The sequence below is a fragment of the Protopterus annectens genome, chromosome 13.part0 (genome assembly GCF_019279795.1).
Source record: "Protopterus annectens isolate FY-2018-M chromosome 13.part0, PAN1.0, whole genome shotgun sequence".
In the NCBI taxonomy this organism is placed as follows: Eukaryota; Metazoa; Chordata; order Ceratodontiformes; family Protopteridae; genus Protopterus; species Protopterus annectens.
The window spans coordinates 1,173,778,278-1,173,804,456 of NC_056747.1; the positions used below are offsets into that span (position 1 = coordinate 1,173,778,278).

The 26,179-nt window shown below is 44.8% G+C and overlaps 1 protein-coding gene across 1 annotated transcript in view; it reads left to right on the forward strand.

Annotated features, from left to right (window-relative positions):
• Positions 1 to 26,179, forward strand: part of DHX8 (DEAH-box helicase 8) — a 959,075-nt gene that overhangs the window by 182,360 nt on the left and 750,536 nt on the right. The gene's annotated exons all lie outside the window — the stretch shown is intronic.

Sequence of the window (26,179 nt, forward strand, 5' to 3'; positions counted from 1 at the left end):
CCAATTTCCGCCAGCACCCTGTTGGCTAACAGTACTGGTGGCGGTCATTGTTAACCCGGGCTTTGACCAATCTGGTATGGAAATATGAAATGTTCTCCACGTAAGTCATTTGGCCGAGGTTTTACGCCAGATGCCTTTCCTGATGCAACCCTCCCCATTTATCCGGGCTTGGGACCGGCACAAAGCAATGCACTGGCTTGTGCATCCCCAGTGGCTGGTTACACTGGGCGTACGGTAATACTATAATATAAAGCTAATATGTTAGTTTCAACCTTAGTCACTTGAGTCTAATGGTACTAGATTCAAATATGTGTGTGTGTGTGTGTGTGTGTGTGTGTGTGTGTGTGTGTGTGTGTGTGTGTGTGTGTGTGTGTGTGTGTGTGTGTGTGTGTCTGTGTGTATATACAAACGTATATGGGTCTACTTCACTTCACCAAAATCCCATTTCACTGACATTCATTTCACTGAGACCAAATCACCTAAAGTTCACAACACTGACAACTCATTTCACTGACTTTTAAGCTATAGACTTGATGTGGCAGTGTGTAGAGTACTGTGAGGCAAGTAAAAGGTATATGCCCTGTTCCCCGCTACAGTGTGACCTGGAGATAGGCATAGCCTCCCATGTTGGGGGTGTGGGGTGTAGCCCCAACTTAGTTTGGTTTTATATTGTTTGTTTTTTGTTGAGGATATATAATTTGTTTTTAAGTTGTAGAAAGAGGTAGCCATTAGTTTTGTGAGTTTGTGTATGGTTTTCCATTTAGTTTTGTGAAATTTAGCATTTTAAGCTGTCGGTGAAATGAGATTCAGTGAAATGAGTTATCAGTGTTTTGAATTTTAGGTGATTTGGTCTCAGTGAAATGAATGACAGTGAAATGGGATTTCGATGAAGTGAAGTAGACCCATATGTTTATATATAAAAATGGATGTAGAGGAGCTGATTAAATTACCAGCCATGCTTAAATATCACTGTTATTTCACATCAACAAGTGTCAGCACAGTGTTCTTTATGTTGATCACCATTGCAGTAGTCAAAGCTGTATGAGTTATATTTTGCAAGGCTGTAACAGTGGGGCAGCTTCCAAAACTTCAGATCCTGGGGGAGGGAACAGGGTAGACTTTCATATTCTGTCAAAATGTTGTGCCCATCCCTGGGGAAGCTACTGCTTCCATGAATAACATTGTTGGCCCCATATTTCCTATAAAAAAGAAACAGAAGTTAAACATGCATCTACTCTTCCTCAAATTTCTGTGGATGGGAGTAATTTACTTGGCCTGGTTCAGGGTTTAATTCATGTTATTGATTCTTTGTATAAAAAAAGTTTCTGGTTAAAAAAAAAGAGGGATACTTCTTTGCTTGAAGAGATTCAAGATTCTGAACTGGACAGGAAGATGAAGGGACAGATACAGGGTTTCCATATCAGATTTCTGATTCAGTCTTTAGAGGGAGAGCTCAGTTTCTGATTCTCCCTTTAGGTTTCTCTTTTTCTGAGACTTCTTATTGGATGTGGCAGTGTTATCAGTGTGAGAACACTGAGATCTTTCAGTCTCTCAGAAAATAATGTGAGCTGTTGCAGAAGGAATTTCCAGAACCTACATCCATTCCTCCTGTTCTTTTAGCTTTAGAGGACATGTGTATTACTGCCTGCAGTTTTCCTGATAGTTAGCCAGCCCCTATAAAGGCAGCTAGGATATATAAAGTTCTTTACTTGTGAAGGTAAGGAGAAGGGACAACCTTTGTCAAAGCAGTGTATTTACAAAGGGTTGTCAAAGGCCTTTTATTATGCTCACCTCAAGAAAACTATTCCATGGAAGGTCAAGGCCCCACTCTACCAGGGACTTGGCTTCATCTATGGCTTTTATTGGAAAGAAGTGGAGTCTAGAAGTATTCCAGAAGTTGTTTCTTGGTCCTCTCTATGTATGCATTTACAAAGCACTATAAACCTGATTCTTTCTCTAGGTCTAGATAAGGCTTTGCTAGGACCAATCTTCAAGTGTGCTCCTAGGACTCTTCCCCTTCCACCTCCCAAAATTGTAAGCTTGCGGAAATCTCCCCATATAGCTTAGGCTACTGCAGCAATGATCAGATTGAAGAACATAGTGCAAAGCTGTGTGAAATAAACTTACCATAACAGTAGATGCTTGAATGATTATTACTGCGTAGCTGCTCCTCCTCAATTTTCTTTCTTAGTATGTTAGTTTTGCCAGGGTGATGGACTTTTTATTTTCTGTTTTTCCCAGTATTGACCTTTCACGCTCAGCCTTCCGGCTGTCTGTTGGCATAAAAGGCACTGCTAAGCGACTTCTGGTGCCTAAAACACTGTCTTTTTAGCTCAGCCTATTTTGTTTCCTTTGCTTCTGAAAAATTTGGGTCCCCAGTAAGTAACCATTTCCATTTTTCACTAGTTTGAAATTTGGCTTGATTGTATTTGTTCATCCATGTGTCAAGGACCCCCTATTACAGGAGTGATAGCGTGATCCATGGCTACTACTCTGTGGGAAGCAGTTGTACAGTGTTCTGTCTACTACATTATAAAGTATGGTGAACTAGACTGTATTACATAAGGTCAGAGGTTTTGCTCTGACAGTCTTGCAAAGGATTCTACTTTGAAGACTCCTTTGTAGTTATTGATGGTAACGTAACATTTATGTTTGACCCAGCCAGATACTGTGAAGGGCAGGGCCAGTGACTTACAGCATTTCTTGTATTTGAGACAATCGGTTATGACATGTAAAGGTTTGAATTGTCTCTTTTTTCACAATACATCCACCCCCATTGTAGTCTTCCATTTCTAATATATTTTATGTTTTTATGGAGGAAATATTCAACTGTTTGTATTAATTCTATAGAGTAGAAACTTCTTTGTGTACATATTGAAACATTGGATTTGCAAAAAGATTGGCCTGTTGTCTTTTGATAATACAGCTCTTCAGAAGTCCATAATATGTTTCAGGTTTGTGGAAATGTACAGGAGCTTGGTTAATATGCAGCTTAGGCCCTGGCTTCTGAATCTTAGATTCTTAGATTCATAACCCTAGGCTGTCTGTGCATTCATTGTATAAGCAGCTGATCCCAGCCCTCTGGGGTGGCATCTGTGTGGCACCAGGGAGTGGCCATAGAATGTGCTGTGCAACTCCTCCATATGTGTATAATATGTTTGTTTGTTTACTTGGCTATCCAGGTTTTCAGAGGAGGCCAGATGCAAAAGCTACAATACACAACAAAGTAAAACATAAGTGCAGTGAGGTGCTGATTACACAGTGGCTAGTGATGTTGTTCTCACAGCAGGGCTGTCCAGCCCAGCTGTGTGGAACCTTGCAGCTGTAGATGATTGTCACTGTTGAAGTGACACCACCTGACTCCCCATGTAAAAATGGAAAAAGGGGTGATGGATGGGTGGAATGCAGATACTTTACATATTAATTAACAACAACACAAAATATCTGTGCTTTAAGCAAGCATCACAAAATGTCATGCATTTTTATTACAATGAAGTATTGTAATGAAAGTAAACAAGAAAAACAAAAGAACTGTGGTAAAACAGATGAAACATGAAGCCAGAGTACTCCGGGGCCAAGCATAGGGCATAAAAGAACTACTGCAATTGAGCCACCTCTCACTTAAAGTGAACTACCACTTTATCAGGAGATGGCTCCTACACCTGCCAAACGGATTAACTGAGAAAGGGAGAAGGCAGTAAAACAATGCAGAAAACACTTTAATTGGCAAAAGGCATTTTTAAAATGGCAAATCAGTTAGGCAGGTTAAGTGCAAACACAAAAATGTATTTTATTTTTATTTTCTGAAAATCAGCAGGTCCATAAGCACTTGTGTAGTCTCTCACTGGGCACAGTGTGAGCACAGCTTTCGCCATTTTAACAGGTAGACACGTAGGTGAGATGTGCTCCCTGTAAAGAGTGAACAAGAAAACAAAAGAACCAGTGGAAAACTAGTGAAGCCTGAAGCCAAATTGCTCACACCTACCTAGGATATGCGTTGCAGTTAGTCTGTCATGTGTGAAAAGGTATGATTCTAATCAAGATTATCCCTACACTTGTCCAAACTAAATGCAGAAAACAGTAAAACAATGCAGAAAAATAATTTAAAAGTGCAAACACAAAAGTATATAAGTAGTTTTTTTCATCACTTTCATGGATCCAGAAGAGCTTGTTGAATCAGTGTGAGTGCGAGTCTTGTGTAAAGGCGGAGCTGTCATGTAGTTTTAACAAGAAGACAAGGGACAAATTTGCCTTTCAGCTTCTAGTAACTCACCCCCCAGTAATGTTTTTGAATAGGGTAGTATAGTTTTTCCAGTTGTGTTTATATTCCACAGCATAGGAGTCTTTGGGTGATGAATCTATCCCTATCCCTCCAGCGTCCTATTAATAGCCGTGTCGAGGTTTAAGTCTCGCCCTTGTGGCTCTGGCGGATCTAGATTTTTGAGGTGAAGCATATTCATCAAATCTGGGTTTGACATGGCCTTGTATGTTAGGCAAAGGTCACCTCTGAGCAAGCGGTAGCGACTGAATAGAGCTGGAGTTCTTTCAGTCGGGCAGCATAGGACAGATGTTTGAGACCCTTTATCCTTTTGGTGAGGAACTTTGTGGCCTCTCCAGCTGCTGCAAGTGTCGGGTCAGATACATTCGAATGGGGCATTGTACTCAATCATTGGTCTGATGAGTGATGAGTATAGGAGACTATGACCTCCCTTGATCTAGATGAGAATCCCTTCATGATAAGGTGGGCAATGTAGAAGGTCTTCCTAACTACTTTAGCTACATGGGTGTCGAATGACAGACTACTATCAACCTGGGTCCCCAGGTCCCTGATAACTTCTTCTATGCTCAGTGGATTGCCACCTATTTGGTAGCTAGGGGTAACCTTGTTTTTCCCAAGGGTATGACTATGCATTTTTGGCATTTAACTTTAGGCCATGGCTCTGGCACCAGTTATCCGTTTCTGTGAGACCCTTCTGAAGGATATCTGTGTCAGATGTGTTTTTCCACTATGGCGCCCAGTTTGCAGTCATCTGCAAACTTTGTCAGCCATAACCCTCCTGTGTTTGCTTGTACTTGGAAAGTAGATGCCAAACAAGAGTGGGCCAGGACTGAGCCCTGTGGTACACCACTTGTGACAGGCTTTGAGTCTGACATGGCGCCAGCAACTCTGACCCTGTGGGTTCTGTCACTCAGCCAGTTTGCAACCCATCTTGTGATGTATGGGTTAACATTTAAGCTGATGAGTTTTTCAATGATACCAGTGGGGTATTGTATCAAGGCCTTTGCCAGATCGAGGTAGGCTGTATGGACTGCCTTTCCCTCATCAATGGCTTTGGTGACTGTTTGAAAAAGTCAACCAAGTTTAGAAGGCATGATCTGCCTTTGACAAAGCCAAACTGGGATGGATCCAAAGTCTGCAAATTCCCTATGTCTTTATTTATGAGATCCATTATGATCCTCTCCATGGCTTTGCAGATAAGGCTTGTCAAGCTAATGGGCGGTAATTTCCAGGGTCGGTGGAGGCACCGCCTTTGTGAAGTGGGACCACAGTTGCAGTGCGCCACTCCCTGATGCGTATCCAGAGGTAAGACTATGATTAAACAGCTGTCCTAGCTGTGGGTTTAATTCCTCGTTGAGTTAAGTGGAGCACACAGCCGGGGACACCATCAGGTCCCATGGATGCTGTGTTTTTGCTTTGGAGAGCAGTTCTCACTTGGGCGTTGGAGATGTTTGGGGGCTGCAATCGCTTGGTATAGATATCTCTCCTTTTGGGGGAGGAGAAGTTTGCACTGAACCTGTCAGCCAGTATGTTGGCAATGTCTGTAGGATCAGTAATCTTCACATCATTTTGAACTAGTTCTCAGCATATCTGGGAGGTTTCTCCCAGGTTTCTAACTTAACATAGCTAAAGAAGGCCTTATGATTGTCTTTTGAGTCTTTAGCTATTTTTCTCTCAAAATTTGCTTTGGATGATTTTATGAGAGCTCTTAGTTTTTACTTATAGTGATCAAGGGTGTCTTACCTTTTAAGGATTTTGCTCTATCTTGTAGTAGCTTCCTCCTTTTGTTGTAGAGTTTGTTTATGGCTGGGGTCCACCAGACTGGACGCTTGCCTTTGGTACAAAGAGTCTTTGTTTTGCTTGGGATTGCCTTATCCATGCAGTCCTGCAGGTGCTGGTAGAAGGCATTTGTAAGTGATTCAGCGGCTTGAGTACTGTTTTCCGCCGGCTCGGGGGCCTTAAAGGAGACCACACTAGTCTTTAGAAGTGTGAAGTCGGCTTTCGAGAAGTTCTTTACTGTGGTCTTTTTTATTTCAGGTGGGGGTGGGATGAGGACCTCCAGCGAGATTAGTTTGTGATGAAGAACATAGTACAGTTTTGTACCTACCATAAATGTAGATGTTCGAAGATCCACATTGCTGCAGTCCAATTTACCCTCCCTCCTTCCCCTCTGTGTTTAGGGGTGGTTGTGTGGGTGGGGTTGTACTTTTGTAAATTTGTATATATTGTACATATATTTGGTACAGGAGTGTTTGGTGTTTTTTGGTTTTGGCCTTATCTTTTTAGGGTCTTCTGACATCTGGGGCAAGAAAAGACTGAGGATATGACGTCGGTCATGCGCATTTGTACCCTGACGTCCTGACGTCAGAATAATGCGCCTTGACCGACGTCAGCCTTATACTTTGGTATTCGGGCCGACTGGGACAGCGGACTACCCCAAGTGTTAGGACTGCAGCAATGTGGATCTTCGAACATCTACATTTATGGTAGGTACAAAACTGTACTTTATGCCTTGAGACTCAAACCCTGCACCTTATGTTTATAAGGTAATCACCTTAACCATTAAGCCACCCTCCCAACTACTCTTTCCCATAACTTCAAGCTGTGACTGATCAATTTTATCCCTCTGTAGTTACTGCAGCCCTGCACATCACCCTTATTCTTAAATATAGGTACCAAAACACGTTTTCTCCACTCCTCAGGCATCCTCTGACTTTCCAAAATTTCATTAAACAATCTGGTTAAAAATTCCACTGCCATTTCTCCTAAGCACCTCCATGCTTCCACTGGTATGTCATCTGGGCCAACAGCCTTTCCATTCTTCATCCTCTTCATAGCTGTCCTTACTTCCTCCTTGCTAATCTGTTTCACTTCCTGATTCACTATCCCCACATCATCCAGCCTTCTCTCTCTCATTCTCTTCATTCATCAGCCCCTCAAAGTACTCTTTCCATCTACTCAACACACACTCCTCGCTTGTGAGTACGTTTCCCTCACTATCCTTTATCACCCTTACCTGCTGCACATCTTTCCTGGCTCTATCCCTCTGTCTAGCCAATCGGTACAGGTCATTTTCTCCCTCCTTAGTGTCCAATCTCTCTCATGCAACTCTCCATATGCCTTATCCTCAGCCTTCACCACCTCTCTCTTTGCCGTGCCCCTCATCTCCTTATACTCATGTCTACAGTCTTCATCTCTTTGACAATCCCACTTCTTCTTTGCCAGCCTCTTCCTCTGTATACTCTCCTGTACTTCCTCATTCCACCACCAGGTCTCCTTGTCCTCCTTCCTCTGTCCAGATGTCACACCAAGCACCTTTCTAGCAGTCTCCCTTACTAGCTCTGTTATAGTTACCCAGCTATTCGGTAACTCTTCACTGCCTCCCAGTGCCTGTCTTAACTCTTCCCTGAACTCCACCTCTCAATTACCCTTTTTTAACTTCCACCATTTAATCCTTGGCACTGCTTTCACACTCCTCATCTCGATCACCAACGTCATCCTACAGACCACCATTCTGTGCTGCTTAACTACACTTTCCCCTGTCACCACTTTACAGTCTCCAATCTCCTTCAGACTGGCCCCTCCTACATAGGATATAATCCACCTGTGTGCATCTTCCTCCACTCTTGTACATCACCCTGTGCTCCTCCCTCTTCTTAAAATACATATTCACCACAGCCATGTCCATCCTTTTCGCAAAATCCACAATCATCTGACCTTCAGCATTCCTCGCCTTAACATCATACCTACCCATCACTTCCTCCTCCCCTCTGTTCACTTCACCAACATGTCCATTGAAGTCCGCTCCAATCACTAGTCTCTCACCCTTTGATACACTCACCACCACTTCATCTAACTCACTCCAAAATTTTTCTTTTTCATCCATCGCACACCCAACTTGTGGAGCATATGCACTAACAACATTCATTATTACACCATCAATTTCAAGCTTCATAAACATCACTATACCAGACACTCTCTTCACCTCCAAAACACTCTTGGCATACTGTCCCTTTAAGATAACCCCTACCCCATTTCCCCTGCCATCCACACCATGATAGAACAATTTGAACCCACCTCCTGTACACATGGCCTTACTTCCCTTCCATCTGGTCTCTTGCACGCACAATGCATCAACCTTCCTTCTCTCCATCCTATCAGCTAGCCCTCTCCCTATACCAGTCATACTGCCAACATTCAAAGTTCCTACCCGCACTACTACACTCCTAACCTTCCTCCTCTCTTCCTGCCTTCGGGCAAGCCTTCCCCCTCCTCTTCTCCTTCGGCCAACAGTAGCCCAATTTCCGCCAGCACCCTGTTGGCTAACAGTACTGGTGGCGGTCGTTGTTAACCCGGGCTTTGACCGATCTGGTATGGAAATATGAAATGTTCTCCACGTAAGTCATTTGGCCGAGGTTTTACGCCAGATGCCTTTCCTGATGCAAACCTCCCCATTTATCCGGGCTTGGGACCGGCTCAAAGAAATGCACTGGCTTGTGCATCCCCAGTGGCTGGTTACACTGGGCGTACGGTAATACTATAATATAAAGCTAATATGTTAGTTTCAACCTTAGTCACTTGAGTCTAATGGTACTAGATTCAAATATGTGTGTGTGTGTGTGTGTGTGTGTGTGTGTGTGTGTGTGTCTGTGTGTGTGTGTGTGTGTGTGTGTGTGTATATACAAACGTATATGGGTCTACTTCACTTCACCAAAATCCCATTTCACTGACATTCATTTCACTGAGACCAAATCACCTAAAGTTCACAACACTGACAACTCATTTCACTGACTTTTAAGCTATAGACTTGATGTGGCAGTGTGTAGAGTACTGTGAGGCAAGTAAAAGGTATATGCCCTGTTCCCTGCTACAGTGTGACCTGGAGATAGGCATAGCCCTCCCATGTTGGGGGGTGTGGGGGTGTAGCCCCCAACTTAGTTTGGTTTTATATTGTTTGTTTTTTGTTGAGGATATATAATTTGTTTTTAAGTTGTAGAAAGAGGTAGCCATTAGTTTTGTGAGTTTGTGTATGGTTTTCCATTTAGTTTTGTGAAGTTTAGCATTTTAAGCTGTCGGTGAAATGAGATTCAGTGAAATGAGTTATCAGTGTTTTGAATTTTAGGTGATTTGGTCTCAGTGAAATGAATGACAGTGAAATGGGATTTCGATGAAGTGAAGTAGACCCATATAGATATATATATATATATATATATATATATATATATATATATATATATATATATATATATATATATATAATGTATATATAATTTTTTAAATGTTTATATATAAAAAATGGATGTAGAGGAGCTGATTAAATTACCAGCCATGCTTAAATATCACTGTTATTTCACATCAACAAGTGTCAGCACAGTGTTCTTTATGTTGATCACCATTGCAGTAGTCAAAGCTGTATGAGTTATATTTTGCAAGGCTGTAACAGTGGGGCAGCTTCCAAAGCTTCAGATCCTGGGGGAGGGAACAGGGTAGACTTTCATATTCTGTCAAAATGTTGTGCCCATCCCTGGGGAAGCTACTGCTTCCATGAATAACATTGTTGGCCCCATATTTCCTATAAAAAAGAAACAGAAGTTAAACATGCATCTACTCTTCCTCAAATTTCTGTGGATGGGAGTAATTTACTTGGCCTGGTTCAGGGTTTAATTCATGTTATTGATTCTTTGTATAAAAAAAGTTTCTGGTTAAAAAAAAAGAGGGATACTTCTTTGCTTGAAGAGATTCAAGATTCTGAACTGGACAGGAAGATGAAGGGACAGATACAGGGTTTCCATATCAGATTTCTGATTCAGTCTTTAGAGGAGAGCTCAGTTTCTGATTCTCCCTTTACAGGTTTCTCTTTTTCTGAGACTTCTTATTGGATGTGGCAGTGTTATCAGTGTGAGAACACTGAGATCTTTCAGTCTCTCAGAAAATAATGTGAGCTGTTGCAGAAGGAATTTCCAGAACCTACATCCATTCCTCCTGTTCTTTCAGCTTTAGAGGACATGTGTATTACTGCCTGCAGTTTTCCTGATAGTTAGCCAGCCCCTATAAAGGCAGCTAGGATATATAAAGTTATTTTCTTGTGAAGGTAAGAAGAAGGGACAACCTTTGTCAAAGCAGTGTATTTACAAAGGGTTGTCAAAGGCCTTTTATTATGCTCACCTCAAGAAAACTATTCCAGGGAGGGTCAAGGCCCCACTCTACCAGGGACTTGGCTTCATCTATGGCTTTTATTGGAAAGAAGTGGAGTCTAGAAGTATTCCAGAAGTTGTTTCTTGGTCCTCTCTATGTATGCATTTACAAAGCACTATAAACCTGATTCTTTCTCTAGGTCTAGATAAGGCTTTGCTAGGACCAATCTTCATGTGCTCCTAGACTCTTCCCCTTCCACCTCCCAAAAATTGTAAGCTATGGAAATCTCCCCATATAGCTTAGGCTACTGCAGCAATGATCAGATTGAAGAACATAGTGCAGCTGTGTAAATAAACTTACCATAACAGTAGATGCTTGAATGATTATTACTGCAGTAGCTGCTTCCTCCCTCAATTCCCCTTCTTTCTTAGTATGTTAGTTTTGCCAGGGTGATGGACTTTTATTTTCTGTTTTTCCCAGTATTGACCTTTCACGTTCAGCCTTCTGCTGTCTGTTGGCATAAAAGCACTGAAGGACTTGGTGCCTAAACCTGTCTTTTTAATCAGCTCAGCCTATTTTGTTTCCTTTGCTTCTGAAAAATTTGGGTCCCCAGTAAGTAACCATTTCCATTTTTTTCACTAGTTTGAAATTTGGCTTTGATTGTATTTGTTCATCCATGTGTCAGGACCCCTATTACAGGAGTGATAGCCGTATCCATGGCTACTACTCTGTGGGAAGCAGTTGTACAGTGTTCTGTTCACTACATTATAAAGTATGGTGAACTAGACTGTATTTACAAGGTCAGAGGTTTTGCTCTGACAGTCTTGCAAAGGATTCTACTTGAAGACTCCTTTGTAGTTATTGATGGTAACGTAACATTTATGTTTGACCCAGCCAGATACTGTGAAGGCAGGGCCGGTGACTTACAGCATTTCTTGTATTTGAGACAATCGGTATGACATGTAAAGGTTTGAATTGTCTCTTTTTTCACAATACATCCACCCCCATTGTAGTCTTCCATTTCTAATATATTTTATGTTTTTATGGAGGAAATATTCAACTGTTTGTATTAATTCTATAGAGTAGAAACTTCTTTGTGTACATATTGAAACATTGGATTTGGCAAAGATTGGCCTGTTGTCTTTTGATAATACAGCTCTTCAGAAGTCCATAATATGTTTCAGGTTTGTGGAAATGTACAGGAGCTTGGTTAATATGCAGCTTAGGCCCTGGCTTCTGAATCTTAGATTCTTAGATTCATAACCCTAGGCTGTCTGTGCATTCATTGTATAAGCAGCTGATCCCAGCCCTCTGGGGTGGCATCTGTGTGGCACCAGGGAGTGGCCATAGAATGTGCTGTGCAACTCCTCCATATGTGTATATGTTTGTTTGTTTACTTGGCTATCCAGGTTTTCAGAGGAGGCCAGATGCAAAAAGCTACAATACACAACAAAGTAAAACATAAGTAGTGAGGTGCTGATTACACAGTGGCTAGTGATGTTGCCTCACAGCAGGGCTGTCCGCCCAGCTGTGTGAACCTTGGCTGTAGATGATTGTCACTGTTGAAGTGACACCCTGACTCCCATGTACGAAAAATGGAAAAAGGGGTGATGGATGGGTGGAATGCAGATACTTTACATATTAATTAACAACAACACAAAATATCTGTGCTTTAAGCAAGCATCACAAAAATGTCATGCATTTTTATTACAATGAGTATTGTACGTAGCAAACAAGAAAACAAAAGAACCGGTGGTAAACAGATGAAACATGAAGCCAGAGTACTCTCAGCTACATAGGGCATGCTGCAATTGAGCCACCTCTCACTTAAGTGAACTACCACTTTATCAGAGATGGCTCCTACACCTGCCAAACGGATTAACTGAGAAAGGGAGAAGGCAGTAAAACAATGCAGAAAACACTTTAATTGGCAAAAGGCATTTTAAAATGGCAAATCAGTTAGGCAGGTTAAGTGCAAACATAAAAATGTATTTTTATTTTTATTTTCTGAAAATCAGCAGGTCCATAAGCACTTGTGTAGTCTCTCACTGGGCACAGTGTGAGCACAGCTTTCTGCCATTTTAACAGGTAGACACGAGGTGAGATGTGCTCCCTGTAAAGAGTGAACAAGAAAACAAAAGAACCAGTGGAAAACTAGTGAAGCCTGAAGCCAAATTGCTCACACCTACCTAGGATATGTTGCAGTTAGTCTGTCATGTGTAGTATGATTCTAATCAAGATTATCCCTACACTTGTCCAAACTAAATGCAGAAACAGTAAAACAATGCAGAAAAATAATTTAAAGTGCAAACACAAAAGTATATGTTTTTTCATCACTGGATCCAGAAGAGCTTGTTGAATCAGTGAGTGCGTATGGGCGGAGCTGTCTGTAGTCTTAACAAGAAGACAAGGACAAATTTGCGCTCACTTCTAGTAACTCACCCCCAGTAATGTTTTTGAATAGGGTAGTATAGTTTTCCAGTTGTGTCAGCACAGTGACTGCCCTGGAAGCTCAAATTGGATCTTAATTTAAGATCTGAAGTAGGAGATTCATTTGTCTGCAACCTGTGGGTTATGGATCCGATATCGGATCCGAACCGGCATGGTTTTCCAGCTATGGATCCGAGCTCTCAGCTCCTCCCCTCACCCATAATGCCCTGCTCTCCCTACATGACCTCAGATCTAGTTTGCCGCGCTGGTGACCAGATTGGATTTCAGAGCTCTTCAGCTAAGTGTTGTTATTACCTTTTACAGTGTTAAATTTTAAAATTTTTAGTTAGTTTTGTGTGAAAGTTGTAGGTTCCCTATCCTTATAGCTTAAAGTTTTTAAGTTTTAATAACTTTTATAACTTTTAGTTATCCCTCCCCTCGCTGGTACGTAGTGTGTGTTTGGGCCTGTGTTTGCTTGGCTAGTTAGCTTTTACTTTTTTAATTTTCAAAAAAAAGTAAAGTAGTAGTAGTATCCTTAGGATGTCTGAACCCCCCTAAGGCTTTCTTTTCGAAGTGCTCCGAGTGTGGCCATAAGCTTTCCCCTGCTGATGGCCACACTCGGTGCGTTTGATGCCTTGAGGTTGAACACCTTACTTCTGGATGTTCCATTTGTGCAGGGTTCCACCCCAGGGCATTGAAGGAGCGGAGGTCGAAGCTGGTCCTGGCGGGACTTTTGCCCCCGGACTCGGCTTCGGCTACCGCTCCTTCAGGGGGTACCGTGTCTACGGTACCCTCCCCTCCTGCTCCCCCTCCTCCACCTGGGACTCAACCTCCCTCTAGTGGTTTGGAGGAGAGGGAAGCAAGAAAATAGGACCGGAGGGAGAAGCACCATAAGCGGCGGGCCAAGACCTCTGTTTTGGCCCCGCCTGCCAAGTGGGCTTCTCCTCCGGCCTCCTTGTCTGCTGGTTCTCCCCCTCCTCGGCTCCGGTCTCCAGTGTGCTTTTCACTGGGACCTGAGAAGGAGGAGACCCGATCTCCGTCGAGGCTATCGAGGAGGCACTCAAGGCCTACCTCGGTAGCCTCGTCGAGATCCACGTACAGTTTATCTGATGCTGATCTGGACCGGATGATGAGAAGGTTCATCCATGCCCAGATGCAGATGGGAGTGCTCCTGCCTCCCCCCCTCTGGGGGGGAGCTCGACCCCTTTCTTTAAACCTATAGCTCCTTCTCCGACCCGCTACCCGGGTTCGGAGCGGTTGGAGCCGAGCAGCTTCGGAGCCGGGGGTGGGTCGGCGCCGATAGTAGTGGGTACTTCGGATCCGACCCTGCCCTCGACTGCTTCGGATCCGACCTCTCGGAGCCTGGATCCGAGCTTCAGATCCGGGGGGATCAGTGCTCCTTCGGCACCGTTGGTGTCGGAGCGCACTGCCCCCTCGGTTCCGAGTGCTTCGGTGCCGGCTCCGATCCACTCTTCGGATCCGAGGGGGAGCCGATTATCGGATCTTTTGGTCGAGGTTGGCTCCCCCTCGGCTTTTGATGTAGTGGAGAGGGCCCTGTTGAGGGTTTCCGGACCCCCGGCACTTGCTTCGGCTCCCCGCTCCATCTGCACTGGGCCAGGCTTCCACCATCCGGCCACTGGGACAGCCCGCTCCTTTGCCCCAAGTTCTTCCTTTGGAACATGACACGCTGCGAGGGTCCTCTGACAGCCCCCTGAGGATGCCCTCGCAAGCATCGCAAAAGGAGGCACATAGACTCCCGAGTCTCTCACAGAAGACACGGATTTGGAGGAAGGGGAAGGCTCCCCAAGATCACCCCCCGAGGATGTCTCCTTTGGAGACATCATGGAAATGCTTCGCATAAGGGGGGGGGGTGGTCTGCCCCCAAGTCTTCCTCAGACGAGTCCGTGTTCTTGGAGGCATTTGAAGCAGGCCCGTCTACCTCTTGGGTGTCCCCTCCTGCCGACCCCCTGGTGGACCTGATTACCACCAGGGCGTGGAAGGAACCGGACACCGTGGAGCCAATCCCAAAAAGGCCAGATCGTATCCTTAGTCCCCCGGCTGACCGTGCCCACTGGAGCAAGGGGCCTCTGGTAGATGCCATGTTGACGGCGGCAGCCACCAAGAGGGAACTTGCTCAGGAGAGTCCCTCAGTCCATCCCCCGAGCAAGGAGTCTCAGATGATGGACCGCTTGGGGAAGCGAATGTTTAGTTCAGCGACCTTTTCAATGAGGGCGCTGAACTACTTGGCACATGTGATTAGGATGCAGCGCGATCTTATCAAGGAATACGCTGCATCCCCCCCAGAGTCCATGTGGGAGGAGGACAAACTGTTGCACTCCACCCGTATGGCCACTCTCAGGTCCGTGACTAATACCTCTATGCGGTTACTGTCCCATGCTACGGAGGGAGCCGCTAAAGCCGCAGGGACAGGCCTAGTTACTAGACGTCAGGCCTGGCTCCACCATTGCGATTTCACGGAGCCCTTCAAGGCGTCATTCGCGAACGCTCCCTTCGATGGTTCTGCCCGTTTTGGCAAAACTGTTCGCGATACTTTGACCCAGAGCGAGAAGGACGGGAAGACGCTGTCTGCCGTCGGAATCCGCTTCTCTGTGCCCCAGAGGCCCTATTCTAGGAACCAAAAGGGCCAGAAGAAGATGTGGTTCCGGAAGTCGCAGCAGTCCCAACCCGCTCCGGACAACCAGTCCTTCCGTGGCAGAGGAGGACAGGGAGGACGCCGCCCCAGGGGCAGAGGGGCTCCCAGGAACCGGGTCCAGAGAACCTTTCTCTGAATGGCCCGCGCAGCAGCCCTGAAGGGTTGCCCGGCTGCTCCACTCTGGAGGCAGTCGGACGTTTTTCGGAGCACCTAGTGGCATGGGAGTCCATAACATCAGACCGCTGGGTCCTCCGCATCATATCCAGAGGATACCGCATTCCATTTCATCACATCCCAAAATTGAAGTCCCTCCCCGACGTTCCACCCGGTCAGTGGGAGGCCGCTTTAGCAGAAAGTGGCCATCTGCTGAAGAAAAGAGCCATCCAGCCCGTCCCCCCAGACCAGATCGGATCAGGGTTCTACTCCAGGTTCTTTTTAGTGCCAAAAAAGATGGGGGATCTAAGACCAATATTAGACCTTTCACTCTTGAACCTGGCAGTTCCCAAGGAGAAGTTCCGAATGGTTACCTTGCAGTCCATTCTCCCCCTTCTGGGAGAAAATCACTGGATGTGCTCTATAGACCTCAAGGATGCGTGCTACCACATTCTAATGGACAGACGCTCCAGGAGGTTTCTTCGCTTCCGGCTGGGAGCCAGTCACTACCAATTCAGGGTCCTTCCCTTTGGTCTCACCACAGCCCCCAGGGTGTTCACCAAAGTATTAGCAGTGGTAGCGGCCCACCTGAGGCTTCAGGGGGTACAGGTCTTCCCTTACCTGGATGACTGGCTCCTCACCGCCCCAACAAGGCATCTACTGTTATTGGCGCGAGATTCCTTTTTCCATCTAGCTCCCCGTCTGGGCATCACAATAAATGCAGAAAAGTCCAACCTAGCCCCGCAATTCATAGATTTTATAGGTGCCAGGTTAGACACGAGACAGTTAAGAGCCTTCCTCACTGCGGACAGAATTCAGAATCTGCAGCTCCAGGTGCGGGCCATCCTCCACTCCAGCTCAGTTCCGGCGGAGTTGGTCCTGAGGGCTCTAGGGTCCATGGCAGCAGCGATAGCTCTTCTTCCTCTCGCCAGGTTCAATATGCGGGTCCTTCAATGGACACTCCTAGTTCAGTGGTCTTATCTTGCTCTTCCTATGCATCATCCCATTGCCATCAGCAAGGCTTACAAGCGGTCCCTCCTGTGGTGGCTCCACTCACAAGATCTACACGGAGGCCGCCCCTTTTGTGCTTCTCCCCCTCTCGCCACGGTGACCACGGACGCCTCCCGCCTCGGGTGGGGGGGGCATTTTGCAGGCCGGACGGTCCAAGGCACGTGGAACGATTCAGAGACCTTACTGCATATCAATCTTCTAGAGATAAGAGCAGTGCTCTTAGCGTTGCAAGCACTACAGGCCTTTCTTCCCTTGGGAACTATTGCAATTCAGTCGGACAACATGTCTGTCGTCTGGTACATCAACAAACAGGGGGGAACCAGGTCTTACCCTCTTTGTCGAGAAGCCATGAGAGTGTGGGAATGGGCAATCTCCACCAACCGCTTTCTCATCGCAACGCATATTCGGTCGGTCCAACATCCTTGCGGACAAACTCAGTCGCACCATTCTCTCCCCTTACGAGTGGTCTCTCAATGCTCAGGTAGCGAAACGCATCTTCGCACGGTGGGGAACTCCTTGTTGCGATCTTTTGCGTCTCCCTCAAACACCAAGTGCGACAGTTTTTCGCTGTAATCCCTCCTCCCGGAGATACCCCAAGAGACACTCTGGTGCATGCTTGGCCCCGGTCTTCTTTATGCTTACCCCCTTGCCTCTGATGCTCCAAGTTCTTCAGAAAGCCTCTCGGTTGGGGTGCAGAATGATTCTCATTGCCCCATTCTGGCCTCGACAGATCTGGTTCCCTTTCCTAAGGTCTCACTCAGTGAATCCTCCTTGGATTCTAGATCCCATTCCGGATCTGATATCTCACCCATCCCATCTATCAACCCCGAATCTGGACAACCTGAAGCTGACTGCTTGGCTGCTCCAGTTCCACTCCTAATCAGGAGTCAGGGTATTTTGTCTCCAGTTAAGGCCATCCTGGTAGCGGCTCATAAACCATCTACCAGGAAAGTTTACTGCAGCAAGTGGAAACTGTTCTCCATTTGGGCAGAGCGGCAAGGTCTAGACCCCTTCACAGTTCCTCTTCCTCTGGTGCTTGACTTCCTAACCACTCTTTTTAATGATGGTGCCAGCAGTTCCACGGTCAAAGTGCAACTTGCGGCAATTTCTCACTATCATATTGGTCAAGACTCCAGTCCACTGATGTCTGCCAAATTGTGTAAGATTTTCCTAAAAGGTACTGTTCTCCTCAGACCCCTGTAAAGCAAGTGGTTCCTCCTTGGGACCTTTCATTGGTTCTTCAGGCCTTGACCGCTCCCCCCTTCGAACCTGCGGCTACGGTAGATCTGAAATTTTTATCTTTCAAGACGGCCTTTTTAGTAGCCATTACCTCGGCCAAGAGAGTTTCAGAACTTCAAGCCTTATCCATCAAGCCTCCTTACTTGGTCTTTCATCTGGACCGTGTATACCTCAGGACCAACCCATCCTTTCTTCCTAAGGTAGCTTCTGAAGCAAATATTAATCAATCCATTAACCTCCCTGTTTTCTTTCCTAAATATCAAAACAAAGGTGAATACAAGCTACATTCCTTAGATGTTCACAGGCAACTTAGATTTTATCTGAACAGGACAGCTGGTCATAGGCAATCCGACCAGTTGTTTATTTCCTTTGCTAAATTCAATTTGGGTAAACCAATTTCCAAAGTCTCCTTATCACGCTGGATTTCGCAGTGCATCTTATTGGCTTATCAAACTTCTGGAAGGCCTGCACCGGAGGGAGTACATGCCCATTCAACCCGGTCAGTTTCTACTTCAGCGGCCTTTAAAGCTAGGATTCCTCTGGATGATATTTGTTCAGCAGCCACTTGGGCTTCATCTCATACCTTTATTTCCCACTACAAGTTGGATATTACATCTAGAGGTAGAGCATCCTTTGGCTCCGCGGTGCTCCGGAATATCCTTCCATGATGGCCACCCAAGATTCAGGTAGCTGGGGACTGTCCCACAGGTTGCAGACAAATTAATCTCCTACTTCAGATTTAGAAGTTATGTACTCACCATAACGTTCCATCTGAGTAGGTGTATTCATTTGTCTGCAACCATCCCGCCCTCCTATCCCCCTGGCCTTGTCAGTTTCCTGCATATTATGTGTTACCCTTTCTAGGGTATTTTTATTGATGGCAAACTCGATCTGAGGTCATGTAGGGAGAGCAGGGCATTATGGGTGAGGGGAGGAGCTGAGAGCTCGGATCCATAGCTGGAAAACCATGCCGGTTCGGATCCGATATCGGATCCATAACCCACAGGTTGCAGACAAATGAATACACCTACTCAGATGGAACGTTATGGTGAGTACATAACTTCTAATTTTCTGGATATTTGTCATATTACATTATTGCTGTGTCATAGGTTCATAGGTTCATACTAAGCTATCTGCCCTAGGGCATTTATAAGCCTAGCCAGAGTGTGGTTGGCTTTCGCCACCCATTTTAAATTAATTTTGCTATGCCCTTTTTCGAGGTTAGTATACTGTGCCTCTGTCTAACAGTGACACAGAAGTGATACCCGGGATAAACCTACGATCTCCCATCCACTCATCAAGATTCCTCTTGAAGAGAGTCAATGAGGGAATCTGCCTAACCTGGACTGGGATTTTATTCCAGAGTGAAGGGAGCCTCTGGGTTATGAATCTGTCCCTCCAGCATGTCCTATTTATTTCAGTGCTGAGGTTCAAGTCTCTCGAGCGTAGTTCGATGGGATTTGGATTTTCTGAGGTGTAGCATGTCCATTAATTCCGGGTTGGACATGGCTTTATACGTCAGGCACAGATCGCCTCTGAGCAGGCGGTATGCCACTGAGTAGAGCTGGAGTTTCTTTAACTGGGCAGCATATGGCATCTGTTTGAGCCCTTTGATCCTCTTGGTGAGGTACTTTTGGGGTCTTTCCAGTTGCTGCAGGTGTCTGGTAAGGTACATCCCAAAAGGGGCATTGTACTCAATTATGGGTCTGATGAGGTATGAGTAAAGAGGCACGATGACCTCCCCTGATCTAGATGTGAATCCCTTCATGATTAGGTGGGTTATATAAAATGTTTTTCTAACCACTTTGGCCACGTGGTTGTCAAATGAGAGATTGCTATCAACTTGGGTCCCCAGGTCCCTAATTACTTCTTCTGTACTTAATGGATTACCACCTATGTGGTAATTTGTGGGCACTTTGTTTTTGCCAAAGGGGATGACTATTCACTTTTTGGCGTTTAGCTTGAGGCCATGGCTCTGGCACCACTTGTCTGTTTTTATGAGGCCCTTTTGGAGGATGCTTCTGTTGGCTGGAGAGTCGGTTATGGCACCCAGTTTGCAGTCATCTGCGAACTTGGTCAGCCACAGTCCTTCTGTGTTGGCCTGTACCTCCGAGAAATATATACTGAACAAGAGAGGTCCCAGGACTGAGCCTTGTGGAACGCCACTTGTAACTGGTTTGGAGTCTGACATGGCTCCAGCAATTCTAACCATGTGGGTTCTGTCCTTGAGCCAGTTTGCAACCCATCTAGTGACATAGGGGTTTATATTTAAGCTGGTGAGCTTATCTATAATGCCCGAGTGGGGTATTGTATCGAAGGCTTTTGCGAGGTCCAGGTAGGCTGTGTGGACCACCTTCCCCTCGTCAATGGCCTTGGTGACTGTTTCAAAGAAATCAACCAGGTTTAAGAGGCAGGATCTGCCCTTAACAAAGCCAAACTGGGTAGGATCCAGTGTCTGTAGGTCCCCAATATCTTTATTGATGAGGTCCATGATGATCCTTTCCATAGCTTTGCAGACCAAGCTAGTCAGGCTTATGGGGTGATAGTTTCCAGGATCCGTTGAGGCACCACCTTTGTGGAGAGGGGCCACTGTTGCTGTACGCCACTCTTTGGGTACATATCCTGTAGTAAGGCTGAGATTGAACAGTAGTTTTATGTTTGGGTTTAGCTCTTCTTGGAGTTCATGTAGGATGCAGCCCGGGACACCGTCTGGTCCCATTGATGCTGTGTTTTTTGCTTTGGAGAGGGCAGCTCTTACCTGAGCATCTGAGATGTCAGGGAGCCAGCACTCTGTTGGGATAGATATTTGCCCTTTTGGTGGGGAGGGGGAGTTTGCGCTGAACCTGTCAGCTAGGATGTTGGCAATGTCTGTGGGTTCGGTGTATTTTTTTGTCATTTTGGACTAATTCTGAGCATATCTGGGAATTCCCACCCAGGTTCCTAACATAACGAAAGAAAGCCTTGTGATTATCCTTAGTGTCCTGTGCAGTTTTTCTCTCGAAACTGGCCTTAGACGATTTTATGAGTGCCCATAGTTTTTTGCTAATACTGATCAGCGATGCTTTCCCTTTTTGGGATTTTGCTCTATCATGTAGTAGCTTCCTCCTCCTATTGTATAGTTTGTTTATGGCTGGGGTCCACCAGACAGGACGTCTGCCTTTGGAGGATTGGGTCTTGGTTTTATTTGGGATTGCATGATCCATGCATTCCTGAAGGTGTTCATAGAATGCGTTTATAAAGGATTCTGCGGTCTGGGCCGTATTTTCCACAGGCCCGGGGGCTTTGAAGGATTCCACCTCTGTTTTGAGGAGTGTGAAATTTGCTTTAGAGAAGTTTTTCACTGTGGTTTTCAGGGCAGGGGGTGGAGTCGGGATGTGAATATCCAGTGAGATTAGTTTATGGTCTGATCTTACCAGTGAGGGATACACTTCTGGTCTGGAGCATAGAGTCTCCATGTTGGTGATGATCAGTTCCAGTATGTTTTCCCCTCTTGTGGGAGCGGTAACAAGTTGTTCCATAGCATTTGAATTTATAAATTCTAGGAACCTTTGGGCTAGGGTGTTGGAACTAGAGTAATGTTCCCAGTCTATGTTTGGGTAGTTGAAGTCTCCCAATGGTGTTTGGAGAGACCTTCATATTTTCCAGTGTCCTCAGGAAGGCCGAGTGGGGTTCCTGGGTTTGGGAGGGTGGTCTGTAGCAGGCTATAAACTGGAAGGCAATTTTACCCACTGTTAGTTGCACATGGATAGTCTCTGATGCTTCGTGCTGTGCCACCAACCTGGAAGTGTGGGTGTCTTTGAATATTGATACTCCCCCTCCTTTTGTGGTTCGGTCCAAGTTTTGGGGCCGAAAAGCATGGTATGAGGTATAACCTGGTAGTGCAGGGGTGCTCTCTGGAGCCTTGAACCATGTTTCTGTTACTGCACAGATATCAATGTTCTCCATGCTAAGGAGAGTTTCGAAAAGTGCATCTTGAGGTTTAGACTTCTGGCATTGAGTAGCATTACTCTTAGTTTCTTATCCCTTGTGATACCTATGGAAGTGGGTTTCTCTTTTGAGCCTTGCCTAAAAAAGGCACTATGGGGGTAGCAAGAGCCTTTGCCAATATCCGAAAGCCCAGGGGGTGACAGGTGCAAGCCGTCCCTAGCGAAGCATCGTGGCTTGTCGAGCATGTCATCCCAGGCTGACAGGCATTGGATCCCCAATACTTAAGCCAATTGTTGAAATTGATCATCTTGTCTTCATATTCTGGCATCATTCTTGGCGAGGGTAAGATGCTACTCAAGGTCAGGGTCATACCGGCCTGGGCTACATGCTCAGAGAGCTCCTCTATGTCTCTTTTCATGTAGTCCAGGGAGGTACGTCTCAGGTCATTCACACCAGCATGGACAATGACTGAGTCATATTTGTACTTGCCTTGGAGTGACCTGAGTGCTTGTGTTATGTGGTGGATCCTAGCGCCCGACAGGCAGCTCACCGTGACCTTCTCCTTGTTCAGCCTGATGAGCGGGACGTCAGTGTGCCTGGCGATTGTCACCTATTACAAGTGTATCAGGTGTGTTGTTTAGCCTTAAGGGCTGTGACTGTTCGGCACACTAGCTTTGTGAGCTATGTGTTGCACGTGTTTTGTTTTGTTTTGGGATAGCGGTTGCTTGGGTGTCTGCTTTGGAGGTCTCTGCTGCTTAGGCAGATTTTTATTTAGCCTCCGAGTATGTTTTTGTGTGTTTGTGTTTGGTTTGCTGTCGTGGTAGGTCTATGTGAGACTGGAATTGTAGTGAGTGTGGTTTCCTTCTCCTCCTGACTGGTTCTGCCAGTACTGAGTTGAGAGAGCTTAGCCTCCAGTATGGCTATATGGTTGCATCTCTCACATGTGTTGGAATTTGTTGGGAGGAGGAGAGGGTTGTCTGTGTACATGAGGCAGTTGTAACATTGCCTCAAGATTCCCAGATTCACCAGCTGGACCGGAGAGGAGATTGACAACTGACCTTTGGACATGCTAGAATAGTATTGGGAATTCCTTTATAATTGAAAAAAGGGCCAATGGGGAACAAGGTACACAAGGGGAGTTTGTGAGGGTGTAGTGCTTTTAATTTTTTAGTGCTGACTTATATAATTGCTTTAGTGAGCAAGTGCCAGGTAACTTAAATGCAATGTGTTACAGGTAACTTAAATGCAAAAATGACAAACAGTAACTTTCTTTTAAGTGAAACAAGGAAATAAGTACAGTAAGCAATGCAGATATCACTAGGGATCCACAGAAGCACTGAAAAGCCACGTTTTAGGTGGAATTAGCGTTTCAGGGAAATAACAAGCAAACAAACAACAAGCATGCAAACAAAGCTAGATTCAGCAGGCCTGGATCTAGTCTATGCTACAGCAAACAAGGTGTACCAATTTCAGTAAGAAACAGTTCAAATATGCAGGCACTATAAGCCTTTAACCAGAAATTCCCAGCTCAGAAGGGCAGAGTCCAGCCTCTCCTCCCACAAGAGTGCAGACCACAAACCCTTTTAATGTAAAACAACTGGCCTGAAGCCCAAGTGCGTAAACCAGAATTAATACACTTTTAGAATAACAGACACTGAGCCCTCAATCAGCAATTCCCAACTTAGAAGGATGTAAGCTACCTGTCCTGCCACCACAGTGCAGTCCACAAGCCTTCCTAATGTAAAACAACTGGTCTGAAGCCGAAGTGCTTAATCCAAAAGACTTGGAATGATAGCTACACTTTAATCAAGTTACTACCAAGCAGTAATAAATACAATTTAATACTTTAAAGAATGCCTGGATTAGTGCTCAAGTTATACAAACAAAGCTAGATTCAGCAGGCCTGGATCTAGTCTATGCTACAGCAAACAAGGTGTACCAATTTCAGTAAGAAGCAGTTCAAATATGCAGGCACTATAAGCCTTTAACCAGAAATTCCCAGCTCAGAAGGGCAGAGTCCAGCCTCTCCTCCCACAAGAGTGCAGACCACGAACCATTTTAATGTAAAATAAGTGGCCTGAAGCCCAAGTGCTTAAACCAGAATCAATACACTTTCAGAATAACAGACACTGAGCCCTCAATCAGCAGTTCCCAACTTAGAAGGATGTAAGCTACCTGTTCTGCCACTACAGTGCAGACCACAAACCTTCTTAATGTGAAACAACTGGTCTGAAGCCCAAGTGCTTAAACTAAAAGGCTTAGAATGAGTTACACTAAGCAGTAATAAATACAATTGAGTACTTTTAGGATGACTCAAAAGCAAAATAGTTACAGGACAGAAACAAGTGCAAATGCAGGCCTTCAAATCAGAAAGTTGAGAGAGATGGAAGACCGCCCAAACGGCCAGTAACTACAAATTCTGGGCCAGAACCACTTTTTATATGGTAGACAGGTTACCTAGTGCTTACCACTCCCACTGATGAGCTAGAAGGCTTCCCTCCAACACAGAAAGGCTTGGGGGGCTCAGAAGCTTACAAATAGTCCTGGATACAGCAAATCTGTATCTGGAACACTAATTACAGGAAAGGTAGGAAACAGGCTTGCAATTTTTTTTTCAGAAAAGTAGCAAAAACAGTAGTAAAAACAATTCACATGCAGTGCAAGCTGGCACACTTGAGTATGTAGCAATATTAGTCCACACACAGTTTGAAAAAATGTAATTAAATTAAAAAGGACTAAAAGCAAGTGCAGAAAGGGTTTATTAGGTAGAATGCGGTAAAGAGATGGGACTGGGGGAGTGTCCTAGATCAAATCTACAGTGGGGCGGGCACTGCAATAGCCACCAAATTTAAACTACAACCAAGAACAGGGAGGAGGGGTGGGGAAAAGTTTCAACAGAGATATGAGGAATCAGGGTGCAAATTATAAAACCAAAAGAATATATACTGATCTTTGTATATTTGCAGAACAGTAAGACAACAGATATCTAAGCAACAGTTTAGCTCTATAATACAGAATAATACAGAAAAATATACTCAGCTCTATATATTTGCAGATAGTCTTGTAAGGCTGTCTCTCAACACACAGGTTCCACTTTAAATGCAGGCTGCTGCTATTAAGTCAAATTAAGGGAACCTTGAGTTAACAACACACAAGCTATAGAAACCAAAATGGGGGGGGGGGGGGGGGGGACAGTTTCAAGAGAGATGTGAAACTAACCACAACAACTTTAGTTTTTAAGGAATTTTTTTACAGTAATGTTGGTGTTTGTTAAAAGTTAGAGCAGCACAACAATTCCAGAGTTGGAACTGTGTGTGTAGAGGAGGAGGAGTGTGTGACCAGAAAAGGCAAGCCTATAGACTGCGCTTGGGGGAGGGGGCTGCCTCGACCAAATATAATCCTGTCCAGTTTAAAAAAGTTGCAATACAAAACCTCACTTGCATATACATTTTTAACCTCCCAGCAACCTAGAATAAAGCAGACTTGACACTAGAGCAAAAATTATGCACATTTAAGTTTTAAACACTCCAGAAATACCCATTGAACTCAAATTTAAATATAAATGCCCCTCAAAGCCTTCTACAATTCTCCATGGTGGCTTCACGTTAAACTATATAAACTGCAAGCCAACCATGATGTGTCTTAGAACTGCAGGCCAACCACAATGTATCCTGCAGAAGTTGACCACAACCTTTATCTCTTTTTATATCCTTTTCTGACATGTAGTGTTCAGCTGTCAGTAGACTATTACTTCTCCCTTCATCACCTGCTCTGATCTCCTACTTCTAGCCCAGTCATACCACCCATCCTCCTCGATTCCTTTTCCTTTCACCCCATTTGTTAAACTTCATTATTTTTGTATATTATGTGTAAGTATGTAGTACTGTATGTAGTGGTGCAGTAATCTGTTTAACACAGCCCCGTAAGTGTGTTACCGAACTATACTTAATGTTTGAATTCAGCTGTATCTTTACTTCACTGTAAGATTTTGTACATTTTTGTTCTGATAATTTCTGTACTTTTGGGCTGAAACTAAAATTGGTTTACTCACATCAAAACTCTACCCTGGTAAACAAATTAAAATAAAATGATATAAATCAGCCCCGATGATTGATGACCCAAAATAAATTATTAGATTTCAGTTTTAGGTGCAGATTTTTGTTAATTGAACTGGGTTTTCTTCTCTGCTGCTATTAAACCAAAATGAAATTTTATAACCGTAATTTATAGCAGAGCATGTATTTTCAAGAAGAATTTTGTGCATTTAATTCACTGAATATTAATCTCTTGTTGTCCTTTGTTGTTTTTCTGTAGTTGTGTACATAATTCATCTGGATATGTATTTCCTTCTG